Raw genomic sequence first — 17,809 nt, 5'->3', positions numbered from 1 at the left:
TGTGGGCCCAAAACTCAAAATCAAAGAGGCTCCTATGAGGTAGAAAAAAACAAAGGGCGGAAGGAAGGGCGGAGCACGGCGTTTCTCCATCTGCAATTTGCAGCAGCATGGTTCTGCTGTCAGGAAGTGCCCTGCACACAGCAGCGGTTCAGCAACAGTTACATCTTCATGTAGAAGCTATGTGGCATTATAAGGTTTTTTCAGGGTACTTCCTTATATAATCACAACTACTGAACTGCAGATACTTTCATAAGACTCCAGAATAAGTAGGTAAGAAGATTTTTTCCTGTCCCTCAAAATCCATTTGAATTGTGTACCTATAAAGTTTTTCCTGGCATGTACAGAACATTGAGGGGGGGAGGAGGGGAAGTAGAACAGTAAGGATATAAACCTGCTCATTTTTTTCCTCCTGTTCTCTATACAACACTCAGACAATGACACACCTAAGCCGCAAGCTAGAGAAGAAGAGAGCATAGCGACTTTCAAACAGATTACAAAAGAGACAAAAGCAAACCAACTTGTCTCCTGCAGCCTCCCCAGTAGGAGCACTTGCCCACCAGGTACATCTCCAAATATCCCATTCACACACAGGAACCCACAGACCACGCTGACAGCAGCATCTCCAACACCTGTTACACTTCATACTTTAGCATGAATCTGATTTCTGAATGGTGAGTTGTTAAAGTTGCTGCAGTGCTTCTCAGAGCTCTGTGAAATGTGTGTTATGGTATTTTCCTGACAGCACACGAGAGGGACTTCTGCCAGCCAGCAGCCACCGCTGCTCTTCCTCCTCCTTCTCTGGGTGCCGGCCATCAGATTAGCTGCCTACCACCTACTTATACAGCTTCAGAAAAGGAGGGGGAAGGGGTAATTAAGGAGAGACGACCTTCAAAGCAAGCAAGCAAACCTGCCGCTCTAACTGAAGGAACTGCATGAAAATTAAACCTTTTTTTTTTTTTTTTCTTTTTCTTTTTCCTGTGCAATATTCCACAAACTCCCTCAGTCAGGCAGGAACGGCACAGAGGATGGAAGGGACACGAACGGTGACAGATCCATAAATGCCCACACAGTTACATAATGAAGCTGAGGCGGCACGGCACGCGTGTCTGTGCCTTGGGGGAAGAAGGAGAGCAGCTCAGAGGAAGAGAAGGAAACCACGTCCTCATAGAACAGCGCTAAGCTCTGTGCAGTTCTTACTCAATTTCCCCTCTCCACCAAAGATAAATATTGTAACAGGGGGCGATCAGGCAGCTGAGGACACAGACACAGAGAATCCACACGCTTACGAGCATATCTAAAAACATCCCCATCCTGAAATTGCACTGTGAATGGTGTATCACGACACGCAGCCTACAGGCAACCATGTTTATACCGAGGCAATTAACACGCGCTGGGCTTCCTGCGCTCTTATTATCGTTGGCACTCACAGCCCGAGCACCGGCAGGTTCTGGGCTATTCCTATAATGTTAACAACAAAACAGCACTGATTCGAAATATACTCACTGTTATTTCTCAGGAACTCCTATATTTACTTTGTATCATTCTCAGGGGAGAGCTGGACAGTTGTCTCAGTTCTGCAAGGAAAAGATATTCAAAATAAACTTTGCGAAGGCTCCGTGCCAGGAACGCTCACAGCCTTCGGGACTCGACACCCACCCACCCTACCGGGCTGCACAGCCCTAAACCCGCGGGATCCATCACCGCTACCGCCGGGATCACAACTTCGCCAACAGCGGGCCCCACCGCTCCCCGGATCCGAGCGGCGGAGGAGGCGCTGCCCCGCCGCGTACCGCGCCGAGCCCCCCTCCCGCAGCACGCACTTGCTGCCGAGCTCCTCCGGCCGCCTCCCGCGCTCGCCACTCACCCCGCCGCCCCGCGCCGCCGGCTTCCGAACGCCGGGGGCGGCCCGCGGCGGTGAGGGCAGGGCAGGGCGGCGGGCGGGGCTCTCGGGCAGGCCGGGCCGCCCCGCGGCCGCTGGCCGAGGCCGCGCCGCTCTGACACCGGCGGGCTGCACTTCGTCTTCCTCGCAGCGACGGCCGCCGGGCGCCGTGCCCGCTCCGCTGCGGGCAGGTGCGGTGCTCGCCGCCTGCCCCGCCCCGTCCCGTCGCTCGCCGCCGCCGCAGCCCCGAGCCCTCCCGCTTACCTCCTGCTGTGGGCGGCCCCGCGCTCGCAGCGCGCCGCCGCCGAGCGGATCCAGCCGCCGCCGTGCCCCCTTCCTCGGCGTCTCGGAGCGCGGCGAGCGGCGCTATCCCATCCCGCGGCCCCGGACCCGCGGTACCCCGCCGGCGCCGCTCGCACTTCCTCTTCCTTCCTCCTGCTGGCCGGGCCGCGACGTGCAGCCCGCGGGGCTCCGGCACCTGTGGGGACGGGACGGGCCCGGCCGCCTCTCTCCGGCCGCGGCCGTGCCTCTTCCCTCACGGCTCCCGCGGAGAGTTCCCACCGTCCTCACTGCCTTTACAATACGGTTGGTTTCATTCCTTTAACCAGCAGAACCCGCACCGCCGCTCGGCCCCGCGGCGGGCACTTATTCACGCTACGCCCCGACCCTATCGAGCGGCTCCGAGCCCGGCACCGGGCGCCCCGAGCACCGCCGCGCCTGGCCCGGCCGGGAGGGGGCGGCAGCGGTACGGCTGGGAGCTCCGCACCGCCCCGCACGGCCGGCCCCCGAGGTTTGACAGCTGTGCCACTCGCTGGAAAGCGGAGGAGTAAAATTTCTACTCTTTTTAAAAGGGCTGCAATCAAAAGAAGCGTGGTCAGCAGGTTGAGGGAGGTGATCCTGCCCCTCTGTCCTGCTCTGGTGAGGCCTCACCTGGAGAATTGCGTCTAGATGGGGAGTCCTCAGTGCAGGAGAGACGTGGACCTGCTGGAGTGCATCCAGAGAACCACAAAAATGATGCGAGGGATGGAACGCCTCCCCTGTGAGGACAGGCTGAAGGAGCTGCGTCTGGAGATGAGAAGGCTCCGAGATGACCTAATAGCAGCCTTTCAGTATCTAAAGGGGGGCTATAAGAAAGAACAGGGCAGAGTCTTCACACAGTTCATAGGACAAGGTTTCAAACTAAAAGAGGAGAGATTTAGATTGGACAGAAGGAAGAAGTTTTTTATAAGAGATGCTGGAACAGGTTGCCCAGCAGCTCTGAGCAACCTGAAGGAGCTGTGGATGTCCCTGTTCATTGCAGGGCAGCTGGACCTTTAGAGGTCCCTTCCAGCTCAAATGATTATGTGATTCTCTGCCCTAAGAAACTGTGCTTCAGAAGTACTACATGACATACAAAGGCCAAATGCAACAAACCACTGGCCCTAATCCTTCCAATAGTCCCACATAAGAGCAGCTCTCTATGTGCTGACAGCTCCACTGTTGTCTTTGAAATCATCCCTGCAGGGCCCAGTCCCTCAGACCGCAGCTAGCAGTGAGATACAGCAGCGTTCAGGGGCTCCTGGCCCCACAGGGTTGCACTTCTGTCACAAGAAGTACAAGCAGCAGAAGGACTGGCAAAAGTGAGTCCTGCAGGCTGCAACGTGCCATGTAACGGTACACAAGTTACACGAGCTCTGAGCAATTAATTGGGCATGAGGCAGAAAGTGGCATGACTCACCTGTGCCACGCGCTGCTGTATTTGTAAGAGGCACTGCATGATTCTGCATAGCATCTGAGACATCTCCATGGCAGGAATTCCCCATGGTTATGAGGCACTTCCTCAGAGACACTGGGCTTTGGGACCTCCCCCAATGGTAAAATCCACAGAGAAGCCAGACATTACCCATACTGGGATGTGTTGCTTCCTATGATCAATATACATTTCAAAGCACCCTCTTACACTGCTTTGTTAAGGCAAAACTCTGAAACTGAAAATGCAAGGTCCACGTAGATATTATTTTAGAAAAAAAAACTCTTCTCTGAAGCAATGGTGAGGTGCTGACACAGGCTGCCTGGGGGAGTGGTAGAGTCACCATCCCTGGACGTGTTCAAGAAACACGTAGATGGGGCACTGAGGGACGTGGTTAGTGGGCAATATTGGTGATGGGTTGGCAGTTGGACTAGATGACCTTGGAGGTTTTTTCCAACCTTAATGATTCTATGATTTTGTGTTACGAAGCCACTTATCAAACCGTCTCGAGAGTTCCTGATGACCAAATAGTCTACTTCCTTCAGTAGTCTACTGAAGGAAGGACGGGAGCAGTTCCAAGCAGATGGCTGTTCATTGTGCAGCTGGGCTATGTGATATTGAGATTGTTTCTGTGTCTGTGTACCTGTATTATATTCCTGAAATAAAAGCAGGCTTTTTTATTTATTGTTTACAGCTTAGAAAAGGACATTGTAAATATGCAGTGAGATGTATGAAAGTTTTATTTACCCCACCTTCCACTGTTGGTGCAGGAGCTGTTTTCATGTGTCCTCTCTCAGGGGTTGGCATCAGCACATTTATCTGGCAGTAGGAGGGATGTTTAGAATAATATTAAGAATTAACAGTGCTCAAAATGTTTTATATTTTAAACTTTTAGCACCACATTTTTGATCTTCCTCTTTTGTCTCTCGGGTTCATCAATGAAAATCGTAAAAAATCAATTTCAGCTGTACATGACTACAATATTTTGATTTCAAATGGTGTGGGAGAATGGTTATTTAACAGTGCTATTGTTATTCAGTTCAGAAGAAAATATGTGAAGTACTTTCCAGTTTCTGGGGACAAAGGTAAGTGCACTGTTATCATGAATGTTCCTGAGAGACAGCTAGCAAGAGAGCCAGTACACACAGCCCAGTGAAGCCCCCCTGCACACCCACAGACAACATTGCAACTATTGCTCCAGTAGCTGTATTATTTTTTTCTCCAAAACTTGCTTGGAATGTATATTTACAGAAGTGTGTGGATGCTGTGGGCATGTTCTAATTTATTTAATAGCAGTCCTTCCGATGGTGTCTGCTGCCAAACACGTGCTGTCGTTGTAACTGTGCTGTGTCATAACATTCTGGAGTTGTTCTGATGTTGTGAGCGTAAGAAGTTTGCTAAATAATTCTGGAAAGCCAGAAGAGGGAGTGCAGGAACAGAAAACACCCAGAATTAAGCATTTTAATTGATGTGCCTATTTCAGCTGCAGCCTTAAAAAAAGTAAATCCGGGAAGGACTGGTGTCCTGCTTGGCTCTCTGATAACAGGAATGTGTCAGGATACACAGGGGGTGCCAATCACCTGCTGAAACCCAGCCTGGAGTAACCTCAGTGTGACTGTACCAAAATGTAGAGAGCATCACAGCCGTTAGCCATTTTTGCCAGTGAAAACCTTAGATCCTGAGATGAAAGAGCTCCTGACAATTTTGGAAGAAGCAGAGTTTTGTCACAGTATTTCTGGCCAAGCTTTCCTGAGGCACTGATTATCCAAGATGGCTTCTGTTAAGCTCATTGGCAAGGGTGGATGGATTATATTGTGCTTATGGGCTCTATGCATCATCCTTAATAATATCAGTGTTTTAATTGTTTGCAATACGATTACTAAAGAATCTTATTTCTAACCACTAAAGCATACCAAGGTGCCAGCTGTGATATGAAGTACTGCTGCATTTGGTCTTTTTAGAAGCCACAGATAAATTTCCCTTAATTATGACTTATTATGATTAGCTATCTCTTGTGACCAAGTGAGGGCATTTATGTTTGCATACATACATGCAATCATGACCTGTCAGATACTTGTATATAGGTCTTGAAGATCTGACCTAAATTCACAGTGACATCAATAAAAACGGACTGTATCAGAAAATTCAAGCTTATTTTTCTAAGCTGTAGTATGCTCACAGATCTCCATACACCAGTCCTAAGTTGTAGTCAGCAGTTTGCTCTTGCAGGCCTGCATGTGCAGTTTTATGTTCATCTATGCATCTAGTGAACATCTAGCAAAGAGTACTCAAGGCCCCTAATGATGTGAGGGTTATTATGACTGAGTTTAGTGTATCTATTCAACCTGTAAATCTGCCACGGGGTATACATTTGTATAAAACACACGTTGAAAAGAAGACAGACTTTGCAGAATGGCCAGCTTAATGAAGAAATAAATACTTCGCATAGAAGACACGTTTTAATTAACCTGTGAACAATGCTTTTCTAACGAGCAGTTTAGATCTTTTTATGGACTCATTACCGTCTCATCTGGGCAGATTTATAATAAAATAAATTGTTAAGAATTATGATAGGGAAGCTGTAATATTTATAATCATCACACCAATTATGAAATCCAAGCATATAAAAGCAGGAAAATGAAGAGGCCAAGAGTGGCTCTCATAGTTGTCATGCCAATGACCTACTGTGCTTCTGTACAGACGAACACATCTCCACAAACTGTTCTGACTGCCATTCTCTTGCTGTTCTACACTTATGCATGCCTATGAAGTACCTGTTCATGAACAGTAAGTCTAGAAGTAATTTTGTCACATTGTTCGAAGGAGAAAAACTTGGGAAAATCAAAAATTTTGACAAGTTTAAAAATGAGACAAACAGCAGTGCAGTGTTGAAGCTTAACAAGCTGCAGATGGAGACAGCTTCTCTTCTGTTGTCTGCTCTGCACTGCATCGGTGTACTGTGTGCAGTTTTAAGTGCCACGGTACAAACAGGACATAAAACTATTAGAATGTGGCCAAAGAAGGGCTACAAAGATGGGGAAGGGTCTAGAGGGCAAGATGTAGATGAGAGCAGATGAGGTCCCTGGGTTTGCTCAGCTCAGAGCAGAGGAGCTGAGGAGAGGCCTGATGGCGGCTGCAGCTCCTCACAGGGAGCGGAGGGGCCTGAGGGAGCAGCTTGGAGCTGCATCAGGGGAGGGTCTGGTTGGGGATTAGGGAAAAGCTCTTAGCCAAAGGATGGTGGGCATGGCCCAAAACTGCCAGAGCTCAAGGAGCATTTGAACAGACATAGGTGGTCCTGTGTAGAGCTGGGAGCTGGATGGGATGATCCTTGTGTGTCCCTCCCTTCCAACTCAGGACACTCCATAATTCTGCGATTCAATGAGAACAGTCATTCATTAGAGCTGTCCAGTGGCTGTCATAAGTCTGTAATGTCCTAAAATGGTCCTAACTGTAAATGTTGAAGTCAGACTTGGCATTTTGTTGTGTCTTTGGGCTGTGCTAAAGCACTTCTATAACTTTAAACAGGAATTCAATTGAGTTTGATGATCTACGGCATGGAAGAACTGCAGCAGTACTTTATAACTTTGTCACTTATTTATCCCTTGTAGTGACTCTGATCCTGATAATTCTACACATCCTTTTAAATACTAAGAAACCAGCACGGGTCCCTTTTTGTAGGAAAAGTGCTGGATCATCTTCAGCTAACACTGGCAAGTGGTTAGCGCTTGACCTACGGTTGATTAGCAATCATCTTAGGTTACAGATCATTGACTTTCCATGACATCAAACCTTACCAGGAGAACACTTCCATCAGTGCCTGTGAGTGGGACATGCTGCAGCCACCTGCCCCTGGATGCTGGCAGATACTTGCCCCTTGCCCTGTGCAACACCAGCAGCTCTTCAGTAATGAGTGAGAAGAGTTTCAGGGAAGTGACAAGGGATCTTGGGTCCTTTGTGGCTGATGCCCGACAGAACTTGGCTAAAAGGAGAGACAGTAACAGAAGTCCTTGGAGAGAACAGAAGAGCAATTCTAATCGCGTTTTCAAGTCATAACAGAGTTGTTTCCTGCATGTCGTGTTTCTTCTCTGCCACACAGTGACATTCCTTACGTCTGTCATCAGATTAACATATTATGATACAGCCTCCTACTTGTTTTGACCACATTTAAGGATTAATATCTTTCCTACTCATCTTGTTTTCCTCCTTTTGAAAAGATAGGGCTGGGCACTTGGGGAATTGCCCCAGGAGCCCTTAAACGCCCATACAATTGTGGGTGAACCGTATCAGCATTAAGAATGCACTTCCTACCCTGTCTTGCTCTTTAATGTCTTTTTGTTCTAAACTTTCTTTTAGCTTTGTTAGTCTAAGCTATAACTTCTCCAAGACTTTTTTTTTCTTTCTCTATTTGTAGGTAACACATATTTCAGCTCCAATTTCATGTAGGGTCTCTTGGTACCACTGCAGCACAACTACTATTAATAATCCTAACCTTGTGAAGAAACTCAGCACGTTTTGATTGAAGTTTCTGCTCCTTCACCACTTTACCATTCTGTTTGATTTGTAGGTTATCACATCACTGGACAGTGCATAAACCATAGAAAACTTAAATGTGAAAAGGCACAAAACTGAGGGGCTGTTCACTCCTTCAACATGCTGCAAACCTTTAATATTCACCAGATTTTAGTCAGCTTGTGTTCTACATGGATTAATATTTGATAAAAGCAGCCTATTTTAATCAATTGAGCAGCTGTGTTGTATGTGCAGTTGAGGTGTAAGGGATGCTAGCCACATCACGTACCACTACAGATCTTTAATATCAAAAAACCTTTCCATCTTCCTGAGTAACAGCAGTGTCATTTATATTGCAATAAGCTATGGAGCACCATCAGACTACTGGTAAATGTCTTCCTATCTCTTGAACTTGTGCTTTAACACACAGGGAAAACAGGCAACAGAAAACAGAGTGTAACAGAAATAACACAACATCCTCTCCAGCAAAGTACAGCGTGGTTGGCTGCTAATCAAGGCCAAACCTTCCTGTCCCAAACTGAATGCTGCTGCACAATAAATCCTCACAAGGACTCATTCAGAAACTTTTGATGGATTTGTGACTTTCTTGCTGCAAATAAAAGACTGTTCTTTCTATCTTCCATTTTGATCCATTTTGATTTTCCTAATAGGGATTGATCAAAAGCAATTGCTGGCAGCGAAGTGGTAAGGAAGAGCACAAGCTCACTGCTCAGAGGTGCCCTGGATGACCACTTTCCTAGTGGAGATGGATTCACATGTGTATGTGGCTCTCCAGCAGCTGCAGAAGCCATACAATGCACTCCTGAATATATTCCAGCATTTGCACTTAGCATTTTCCTTTTCTGCATTTATTATTCCATTATTATGAAAAGTCACTTTGCCTGTAAAATATTTTGTCATACTTTAGTTTGCACATTTCGTGATGTGCAGTGTTCATGCTTGAAAACCATTTCTTATCCATGCAAAATAAATAAATAAAATCATTAGGCTTTAGAGCTGTTTACAAAAAAACTCTTATGAACATCCTAAGCCTTGAACATATATTCTTTAGCTCCGTATCCTAAATAGCTTTTAGTTCACTTAGGACAAACACACACAAAATTGGACTGCAATTTTCAAAACAATCCACTTCAGTATATGTGGCTCTTCAGTGGAATTGCAAGGACTTAACTAATATGTTCAATTACATCATCACTGGACTGCAGATTCATTTACGTTCCTCTGAAGAGCTGAGGTCATGTTGGGAATATCCTGATGTGTTGCGACCCAGTGGAGGGATGAACCACTTTTGTACTCTCCTGTGTTAATGTGTTTCTTGGGGGTACTTTTATCATCTGTTTTTCACACCTCCTTTTGGATTTTCTTTTTTGCCATCATCGCCTTATGCCATCATTGCCATTCAACAACTATCAGTGTGGAGGCCTTGTGGAAGTTATGGCCCACATATACCTTTTTCATGGGCACTGCATTACATTTCTCCTACTTTCCATTTTTACGAATTCTCACCTCTGTTTTCAGTGATCTTCTCCCCCAGCAAATAATCTCTGCTTCAGAGCTGGTAACCTGCAGCAAAGGGGCAAGGGAGAGGTCTGGAAGCTGTGGGTCCTGAGCTGCCCCAGCAGATTATGAATCCAAAGCTCTCACCAGAGAGCAACCATCACTCTGCCAGTGTGATCAGTATGGTTCCCAAGCCTACAGTTATAGACAAGAGAATGATTTATTCGCTGGAATGTGGAGTTCTGAGTCAACAGAAACTGTTCATGTACTCAAATTTAATGAATTTGATTGAATGCTTTAGGTAATACATACATATATATATATGCAAAAAGGGGAAGGTTTTAATCTGGCAGTTCTAAATGATAGAGGAAATCTTGTGATTTTTCAAGACAGAAGCTACCTAAAGTTCTTGTTTATTTAAAGCATTGCAGAAAATGTAATGGAACATTCTATTCAACACAGAATAAAAAAATGCATGGGAGAAGAAGTTATTTTGATTAAAAAGAAAACATTTTTCAGATCAACTCAAAAATATTTAGAGCATGGGAAGAATTTTCCAGTTCAGCTAACAAATCAATGGACACTTCAGTTGAGTAGCTCTAATTCACACCCTTTTTAATGGCATTATATTCAAAGGATTGAGCACCTGCAACTCCTTTTCAAGTTGGACATTTAGCATTTATAAAATCAATGGGAGCATCTGGATGTGCAGCACTTGTGAAAAAAAAAACAAGCCTTTCATTTATCAGGAGTGTGTAAGCAGGGTTAGAAGTGCCTAACTTCGCACACCCCACTTGGAAGTGTTGTTGGCCACTACAAAAAGATTGCAATATCCCTGCCTCCCAGGGAGCCTTAATTCCTGCCCCGGGATACAAGATGCCCCTGCTGACTTCCCACTCTAAATTGGGAAAAAATCAGCCCTCTTATGTTGCAAGGACTAATTAGTCAATGTCTGCAAAGCTTTCTGGAGGTTAAAAGCATATCTGCGCTTTCCCCTGACAGATGGCCACGGTTTTATTTTAAAGGTTTTCTTTAAAAAGCACCGTTCTGTGGAAGCACTTACTCTCTTCACCATCCACTTGTGCAGGCGATTCATTTGGAACCAGTGTACAGATGGAGGAACGGGATGACAAAGCTTCTGCTCTGGCTGTGAGTGTTCAAAGAGAAGAAACTATAACACTGATCGACTTTATGAACCAGGGCTCCCCACTGTCTTGCAGTAGTGTAAAATATCTTAAAATGCTGCCAGTTCAGCGTTCTCTTCTCATTCCTGTCTCTGATAGTATTATACAGTACCTTCAGAAAAACCTATGGGGAATCTGATCATCTCTGTTACTGAAAGTAGCTTGCTATGCTGTGTTCCCACACCTGTCCTCATGCCATGTTGCAATTAAGCGTCTTGAACAGATCCTTGAACATATGTTTGCTTTGTCATCTTGTAGAATATTCCTCTACACTACCCAAAGCAAGCTGTCAAAGACTTTACAGAAAGCAACAATGATTTATGATTTATGATAAAAATCAGTGCTGCGATCCTCTGCTGCAAAAACTTGTGCAGCATCAGAACAGCAAGAGGACTGCTCTCAAGCTTTTGTTAATTAGCTTATCAGTTCAGATCAATTTCTCAGGAAATATGTTCTTAGACACCAGCTGTGACATCGTGTGGGAGAATCCACTGGAAAAGAGTGCAACACATCCAAAAAACCTTGCTAAACATATCAAGCCTGCCCACCAAGACACCGCTTTCAAAGGGACAATATTGTCGAGTCTGAATTACTCCTATGGACATCAGTGCAGTACACTCGTTGATGAAGAGTAGGATAAACTTTCTAAAGGAAGCAATGAAGATATTTCCTACTGGCAGAGTTAAATCTTTTCTTTTTTATTCTTTTTTTTTTTAAGCCTTTAAATAGCATAACTCATCCTCCCCCTTCGAACATCTTTTAGACGATGCTGTTTCCTCGGAAACTTTTCTAGGAAATTTGCCTTCTCATAGGCTTTTAGGTTGGCTGAATTACAGAAAACGTGATCATGCTAGGCATTATTTGATTTTCAGTTAGTTTTGCATATTTCTTCCCCCCCAGTTTTTGTCCTTCTATATGCATGTGAAGTGTACATGCATTGAGAACAGCTCTCAGCCCCAATATTGTATTGGGTGCACTGCTGGCATCTGGGTTTGGCAGTTGACTTGAAGTGAACATGTTCTTGACTATTTTTGGATTTCTTCCTCTTTCTATTGGGAAACAGGGCCTAAACCCTGGATTCTTCCAGCTTCAAAATTTATTTGATGAATGCTCATCCCCCTCAGTAGCAGGTAGGTTTTAACATGACACAAAAGGGATATTCTCAGGTGGCAGCCCCAAGTCCACATACTTCAATATCAGTCACTCTGCAGGCATGGGTGTTCATATCTTAGCCTGAAACACTTGTCTGGGCTGAGGATTTTTTGTGGCTGAAATTTCCTCTGCACCTTCCCTACTGCTCTTTGTGAGAAATCAGCTAGTTATTTGTTTGAAAGACAAACTGATCATCAAAGGAAACCTAACACCCCTTGCTATGATTCTATCTCATAATGTCTTCATATCTTGTTTTAACGGTGATATTATTATCTACACTTCCTTAGGCAGGATTAGCCTTGACTTCATTCTGTGTCCTGTATTGTTAGTCAAAGATTTCAGACATCACAGGTTTGATTGTTGGGGGCAGGGGGAAAGTGGGAATTTTTCTTGGTTGGTTTGTAGGGCTTTTTTTTTAATCTTAAAAAGAGATACTGAAGCAGAATCTGGTAACTTTGACCTGGTCTTGGTAATTTTCAGAGATTGTAACTAAACTGCACTTCCTTTAGCATAACAGAAGTCCAACTGCTCTTCCTTTAGAAATCCAATAGCAGAAAACAAGCTGATGGAATGAACAACTTTGTTCATCTGTACTTAGACCAGAAGCTTTCTCTACCTTTATCTCACTGCTTATTCCATCTGCACTGCTTGGCTTTTCCATCACTGCTTCTCTGATGTGACATGTTCACACACTTGACTCTCCTTCATTGAATGCCTCAATGTCATTCCTTCTTTTTGCACTTCCCAGAAATATCTTCAGATCACAAGGAATGAAGTGAGCCGCTTTGCAGTTGGTTTGGTGTGACAGTATTTATGGCTTCACTTCCCTGTGACTGGTTCTCAGTGTTACAAAGGTCTGTCTCATCTCTGAGGTGATTTAAACATATTTCTGCTCCTTTTTTCTCTTTCTTTTTTTTTTTTTATTTTATTTCTCTGGAGCTGCTGGTGAGAAAAGACAAAAGAGTTTCTAAAAGAGCACTGCAGTCTCTGTAAGGAGGAAATTAAATCCCATTTGGGAGTCCTCCAGAACAGATGAACCTCGTTCTTTTGCCACTCACCTCCACAGTGGCATTATTCCCAATCATATTGGTGGCAGTTTTCCTTTTTGTTTATGTACACTTCCCTACCTATACTTCCTCTCAGTACTTTGTTCTTCATCTCTGTCTGACCTGCTCATTTTAGTACTTTACGAGCCGTCAGGTCATCTTTCTCTCTTTCTTAGTCACCATATTTGTCCAAGGCTTTGTGGTTTTGGAATGATAGCGGGAGGCTTATTTGATCACAGAACAGCAGCAGCTTTGTGGCCTTGCTCTTTGTATCTTCTGTCACCTATCTCATCATCAAAGAGATATTTAGACAAGAGCAAAGTGATTTCATTTCTTTTTTCTCCCAAGATCTGCTTTCCCATGACTTGTTGCCATCTCATTACTTCAGCTCCTGGGCTCTGACACTGACCCTCATCAATAAAACAGCAAGATGAAGGCACAGCAACACAAAACCCAGTTGAGTCCTAATTCCCCAGCTTTCTGCTCATCCTATGCATCTGTAAGAGCTTCGTACGCTGCGGTGATGGGCCCTCTGCACTGCCACTTGGATTTTGCAGTGCAAATTCTTTCACAGATGCTAAAACAACCAACCCCAGTGGCTGCTGTTTTTTTTTTTCCACTGCTCTGGACAGTCCTCTCTCAGAAGATCAAACATTACTAGTTTGGGAATCTTTCCAGCACTCAGTGCTTAAGAAAAGATTATTGCTTGTTTGCTCTTTTTGCACCTTGCGTGTTCATAGGATCGAAGTGTGCCTTCTGACACAACAAATATTCCTTTTTCTCTCCTTTAAGCTGCCTCAGCAGCCCATTACAAGCTGCACAGTGGAAAACAGAAAGTCGCTGAAACACTTCAGAAATATTTTCCGAGGGGTTGGCTTTTGGTTCTTGCTTTATACAATCACAGTATCGAAACGAGGAGTGTACATGTGTCAAAAACACAGACACCTTGAGAGGACTGGGAAGGGAGAGTTCACACCAATTTGCACTGTGCAGTTGGATCATGAACCCGAGTGCTGCCAGCTGGGCTGTGATTAAGGCAGCACGCCTGATGTGGGGCAGGCAGCCACTTGTTCTTGGAAGGCAATACCTTTCCTCCAGAGATGGGCTAAGCAAAGTTACCAGACTCTTATTCTTTCCTACAGTCCCATTGTCAGCATGCTTCTTTCAGGTTTTTTCCTCTCATTGCAAAGTCAGTTTTTATAGTGAAAATCATCAAAGGCTGTGTGAAATATGAAGGTGCTGGAAAATCTGTTTTCTTCCTCTCTGAAGAATTTACAAATAGAACCATGGGGATTTATTTTCTTATTCTTTTGTTTTGTTTTGCTCTGTTTTCTTCTGTTTTTCAGCCTGATGATGTTGAGATTGGAAATAGGAATGACTTCCTTAATAGCAACACTATAGGGCAGGGACTTCTGGATAGTTTCAGACAGTCTATTGTTGCAAGAATAGTAAAAATGGATTACAGAGTCAGTCTGGAGGGGATGAGGAAATCTAATTACTTGCTGTAATTAGTTGCATCCCAAGATGAGGGGGCTGGGTGCTGGAGTGGCATGACTCTGCAGCCACGCATTAAAATCATGGGGCCTCAGTTGTTGTTTTCCAGCTGAGGGTCTGGTGCTTGGCTGCCTGCTGCAATCACGGGTTTTAAACAGACCTATCTGATGCTGTACATGTCTGCAAGAAAAACAGAACACTGGAACACTTCCACAGGATCAGAGAAACTGTATTATTCCCAACAAAGCCTATTGACTCAATCTCTGGGGTCTTTTCTCGGGATGAAAGGATTACAGAGCACACTATTGACCTAAAATGTGCAATACGTAACAAAGAAGGGTCACATTTTTGTAGCAGTTCTCTTCTGGAATTTCTGAAAACAGCATGTTCTACAAACCCCGATGTACTCATGGTACCTGCACAGTTTTATCAGCTCTACAGTTGCCAATTTCTCTCTGCAGTTTGTTCTCAAGAGCCTTTTAGTACATTTTCCCCAGGTGATGAGCAGTTCAGAGCCACTTCCTTTTGAGGTGTTGCATTTGCAGTCATCTCTTTTATGTGAGATAGAAAGAGACCTTAAAATGAAAGAATAACCTTGAGGAGAGTTCTGGAAAAGGCAGAGAAAAAAAAGAAAATAGGGAACCTAAGAGCCCCTAGGAAGTGGCTATATAGTTTTTAGCAAGGTTACTGGGATGAAAGAACCAAAGCAAACTCGATTTATTCTGCAAAGCCCATCAGTGAGACAATTGATAAACACAATGTGATTCACAAGAAATGGTTTTGCACTGTACATCTGCTCACCTGGGGACATAAAGCATCTTCAAAGCCCTTTCACTCCACATCAGAAAACCTTGTGGCAGCTGTTCCCTCACTCTTGCTGCATTTGGTATAAATTCAAAGTGATCTCAGTCTCCTGATAGTATATGTCACAGATGGGTACTACTGAAAACAATTAGTAATTAATTTACAGAGGATCAGGAATAGTGCAAAAACGTTATTCATTCAATTAAGGCCACTGGGTTTCTGGCTTTGGAAGCACAACTGTTTGTTAGGCAATGGAAAGAGATTTCTGCCCTGTTCTTCTTTTCCCCATTTATTTCCTTAGGCAAGAGCATAACCCACAGATGGGATCTACATGCAGATTTTTTGCTAGCTAGAGGGGACAAGAATCACTTGGAAAAGCAAATGTAATGTTCCCCCAAAATTTGCTTTTTTTTTTTCCCCTGTAGAATGAGCAGCAAAGCTGTGAAAATACAAATAAGGAATGCAGGCTCCAATCAGCCTAACTAAACCCTCACACCTCTGATTTCAGCAGGGCCAGAATTTCCATCCTAATGAAAACACCTTTTCATTTAATAATCTCGACAAGAACTGCCACAGCCTTGGCAACATCATTAGCAGGGCTGCGTTTCTGAAAGTTGCTTGTGATTTCTGATGTCTGCCTGGAGTCACCTCCAAGTGCCAGCCGTGTGTCCCTGAGTGCCACAGCCCTGTACAATAGCACAGCTGGGGGCTGCTGCTTGGACAGAACATGGTTTTATTCTGTGTCTAAGAAACATGAACAAAACAGAGAACAATGGGCTGAGTTTGGTATTTATGTGCTCCACTGAAAATCCAGAGTCGCTTCACTGGCAAAGAAGGACATTTTCTGGATATCTTATCTTTGAGCAGGGGCAGAACTTCATCTGGTCTAGTTGCTCTTCTCATGCCAACAGTAGCAAATGTAAGGTTATTGGAATTGTTCTTTCTCCTTTGTTAATGCTCGGATGAGCTCACAGCATGTTACAGTATGTCAGGTTCACAACTAGAAGCCTGTTTGGAGAGTTTTCTTCTGTTCCAGCAGCACACAATGTCCCTGGGCAACTCCTGTTCTCAGCCCATCTCTCCCTGCAGAATTAATGGAACTATAAACCTGTCAGAATAACAGCTTGCTGGCTGCTGACTGGGGCATTTGTCCTACAAGCCACAGGTGGGATCTCTCCATGCCCACCTTGCTGCTGTTTCTGAGCAGCATTATATGGAGGCTCCAAGAAGGCACACAGCTACTTTGCAGTGCTCCAGGAGATGATGTCCGTGCCTGCAGCCAGCACAGTGCTTCAGCCCACCCTTGTTTCCAATTTCCATTTGATATGAAAGCACATCATCATACTGGTGTAGCTATGCACAGGGGCAGTAACTCTCCTCCAGAACATTTTCATTCCTTTGATTTATTTTTGATTAAAATGTTACAGCTTTAAAACAAATGGACATATGCACTAGCAAAGCACAAACTGCCATTACTCCTCCACCATCCTGTGAGTGAAACAAACGTAACTTCCTAACACCTATCTTCAAGTCTCGCTTGAGGGAATCATTATAAGTTCTCCATTTGATCCTGAATGAATTGAATTTCTCTTCCCTAAACAAAAATTCACAGAGAAATATCAAGTTTCCTATCACAGAGCTAGTAAGCTGGGATCCATAGTTCTACCTTGAATATCAGCTGTGTATTTTGGTTAGCAGTGTTTTTAGGGATTCCTACATACCTGAGTGCCAGGAACCAATGCCAATAGTCCACAGATAATAAAAGATTTTTTGCCTGTGTCCCATCTGAAGGACTGCTGTTAGAAATCGCTCTGCCAGCAGCTTGGTTGAGTCACATATTTTGCCAGTTATGACTTCCAGAATGGTTAGGGCAAACATGAACCTTGGATAAATATAGCTGTCCAGGAAAGGAAGCAAAGTGGACTCGTATTTTGTCTCTGATCATTTTCTTTCAAGAAAGACTCAGCTGCAGAACAACAATACAGTTAATAAAGATACCTAAAAGCTTCTCCTACTCCTGCTAGTTTAATGGATGTGCAGTATTTGTCAATGTGACTGCATTATAAAAATGCAATAGGGAATCAGGTGTTCAGGAGAGATGCTATATTCTCTGAAATATCAAGAAGATATGTTATAGTAAATTATGACATTCCTGTATCCTACATCTTCTCCTTAGCAGTGACACGACAGACGCTTTAGAAAAAAAGGAGCAAAAACATTTATCACATGGGAGCAGTGAGTATTGCTTTCCCATAGTGAGAAAACGCATTGGTCCCTGCTGATAATCCTTCTGATCCTGTGCCCCAAAAGCCCAGCTTTGCATCAGTCCTGTTTGTGTGATTATTCACCACAGTTTCAGAGAAGTTTGTTCCTTACAGCAAAGAAATGGAACTGGATGGTCTTTCAGGTCCCTTCCAACCAAAGCCATTCTGTAATTCTATGATTACTGCAGAACCATCTGTCCAGCTCAGCAGCATGCCTGGTATGAGGAATG

The 17,809-nt window shown here is 44.4% G+C and overlaps 1 protein-coding gene across 5 annotated transcripts in view; it reads right to left on the bottom strand.

The window, feature by feature from the left end:
* Positions 1 to 2,260, bottom strand: part of ELMO1 (engulfment and cell motility 1) — a 290,733-nt gene extending 288,473 nt beyond the window's left edge. Inside the window, exons 1-2 of one of the 5 annotated variants that reach the window (XM_052695784.1) lie at positions 2,144 to 2,260; positions 1,504 to 1,574 (exon numbers count right to left, since the gene is read on the bottom strand). The gene's annotated coding sequence lies outside the window, so the exon portion shown is untranslated. Of the gene's footprint in view, positions 1 to 1,503; positions 1,575 to 1,820; positions 1,916 to 2,143 lie in introns of those variants that run through there. The other 4 variants (XM_052695782.1, XM_052695789.1, XM_052695783.1 and 1 more) reach the window with 4 other exon arrangements.
* Positions 2,261 to 17,809: the final 15,549 nt, after the last annotated feature.

The sequence above is a fragment of the Tympanuchus pallidicinctus genome, unplaced genomic scaffold (genome assembly GCF_026119805.1).
Source record: "Tympanuchus pallidicinctus isolate F22 unplaced genomic scaffold, pur_lepc_1.0 scaffold3, whole genome shotgun sequence".
NCBI classification, from domain to species: domain Eukaryota; kingdom Metazoa; phylum Chordata; class Aves; order Galliformes; family Phasianidae; genus Tympanuchus; species Tympanuchus pallidicinctus.
The sequence above is the reverse complement of the archived record's forward strand: the minus strand, read 5'-3'. Positions and strand labels throughout refer to the sequence as shown.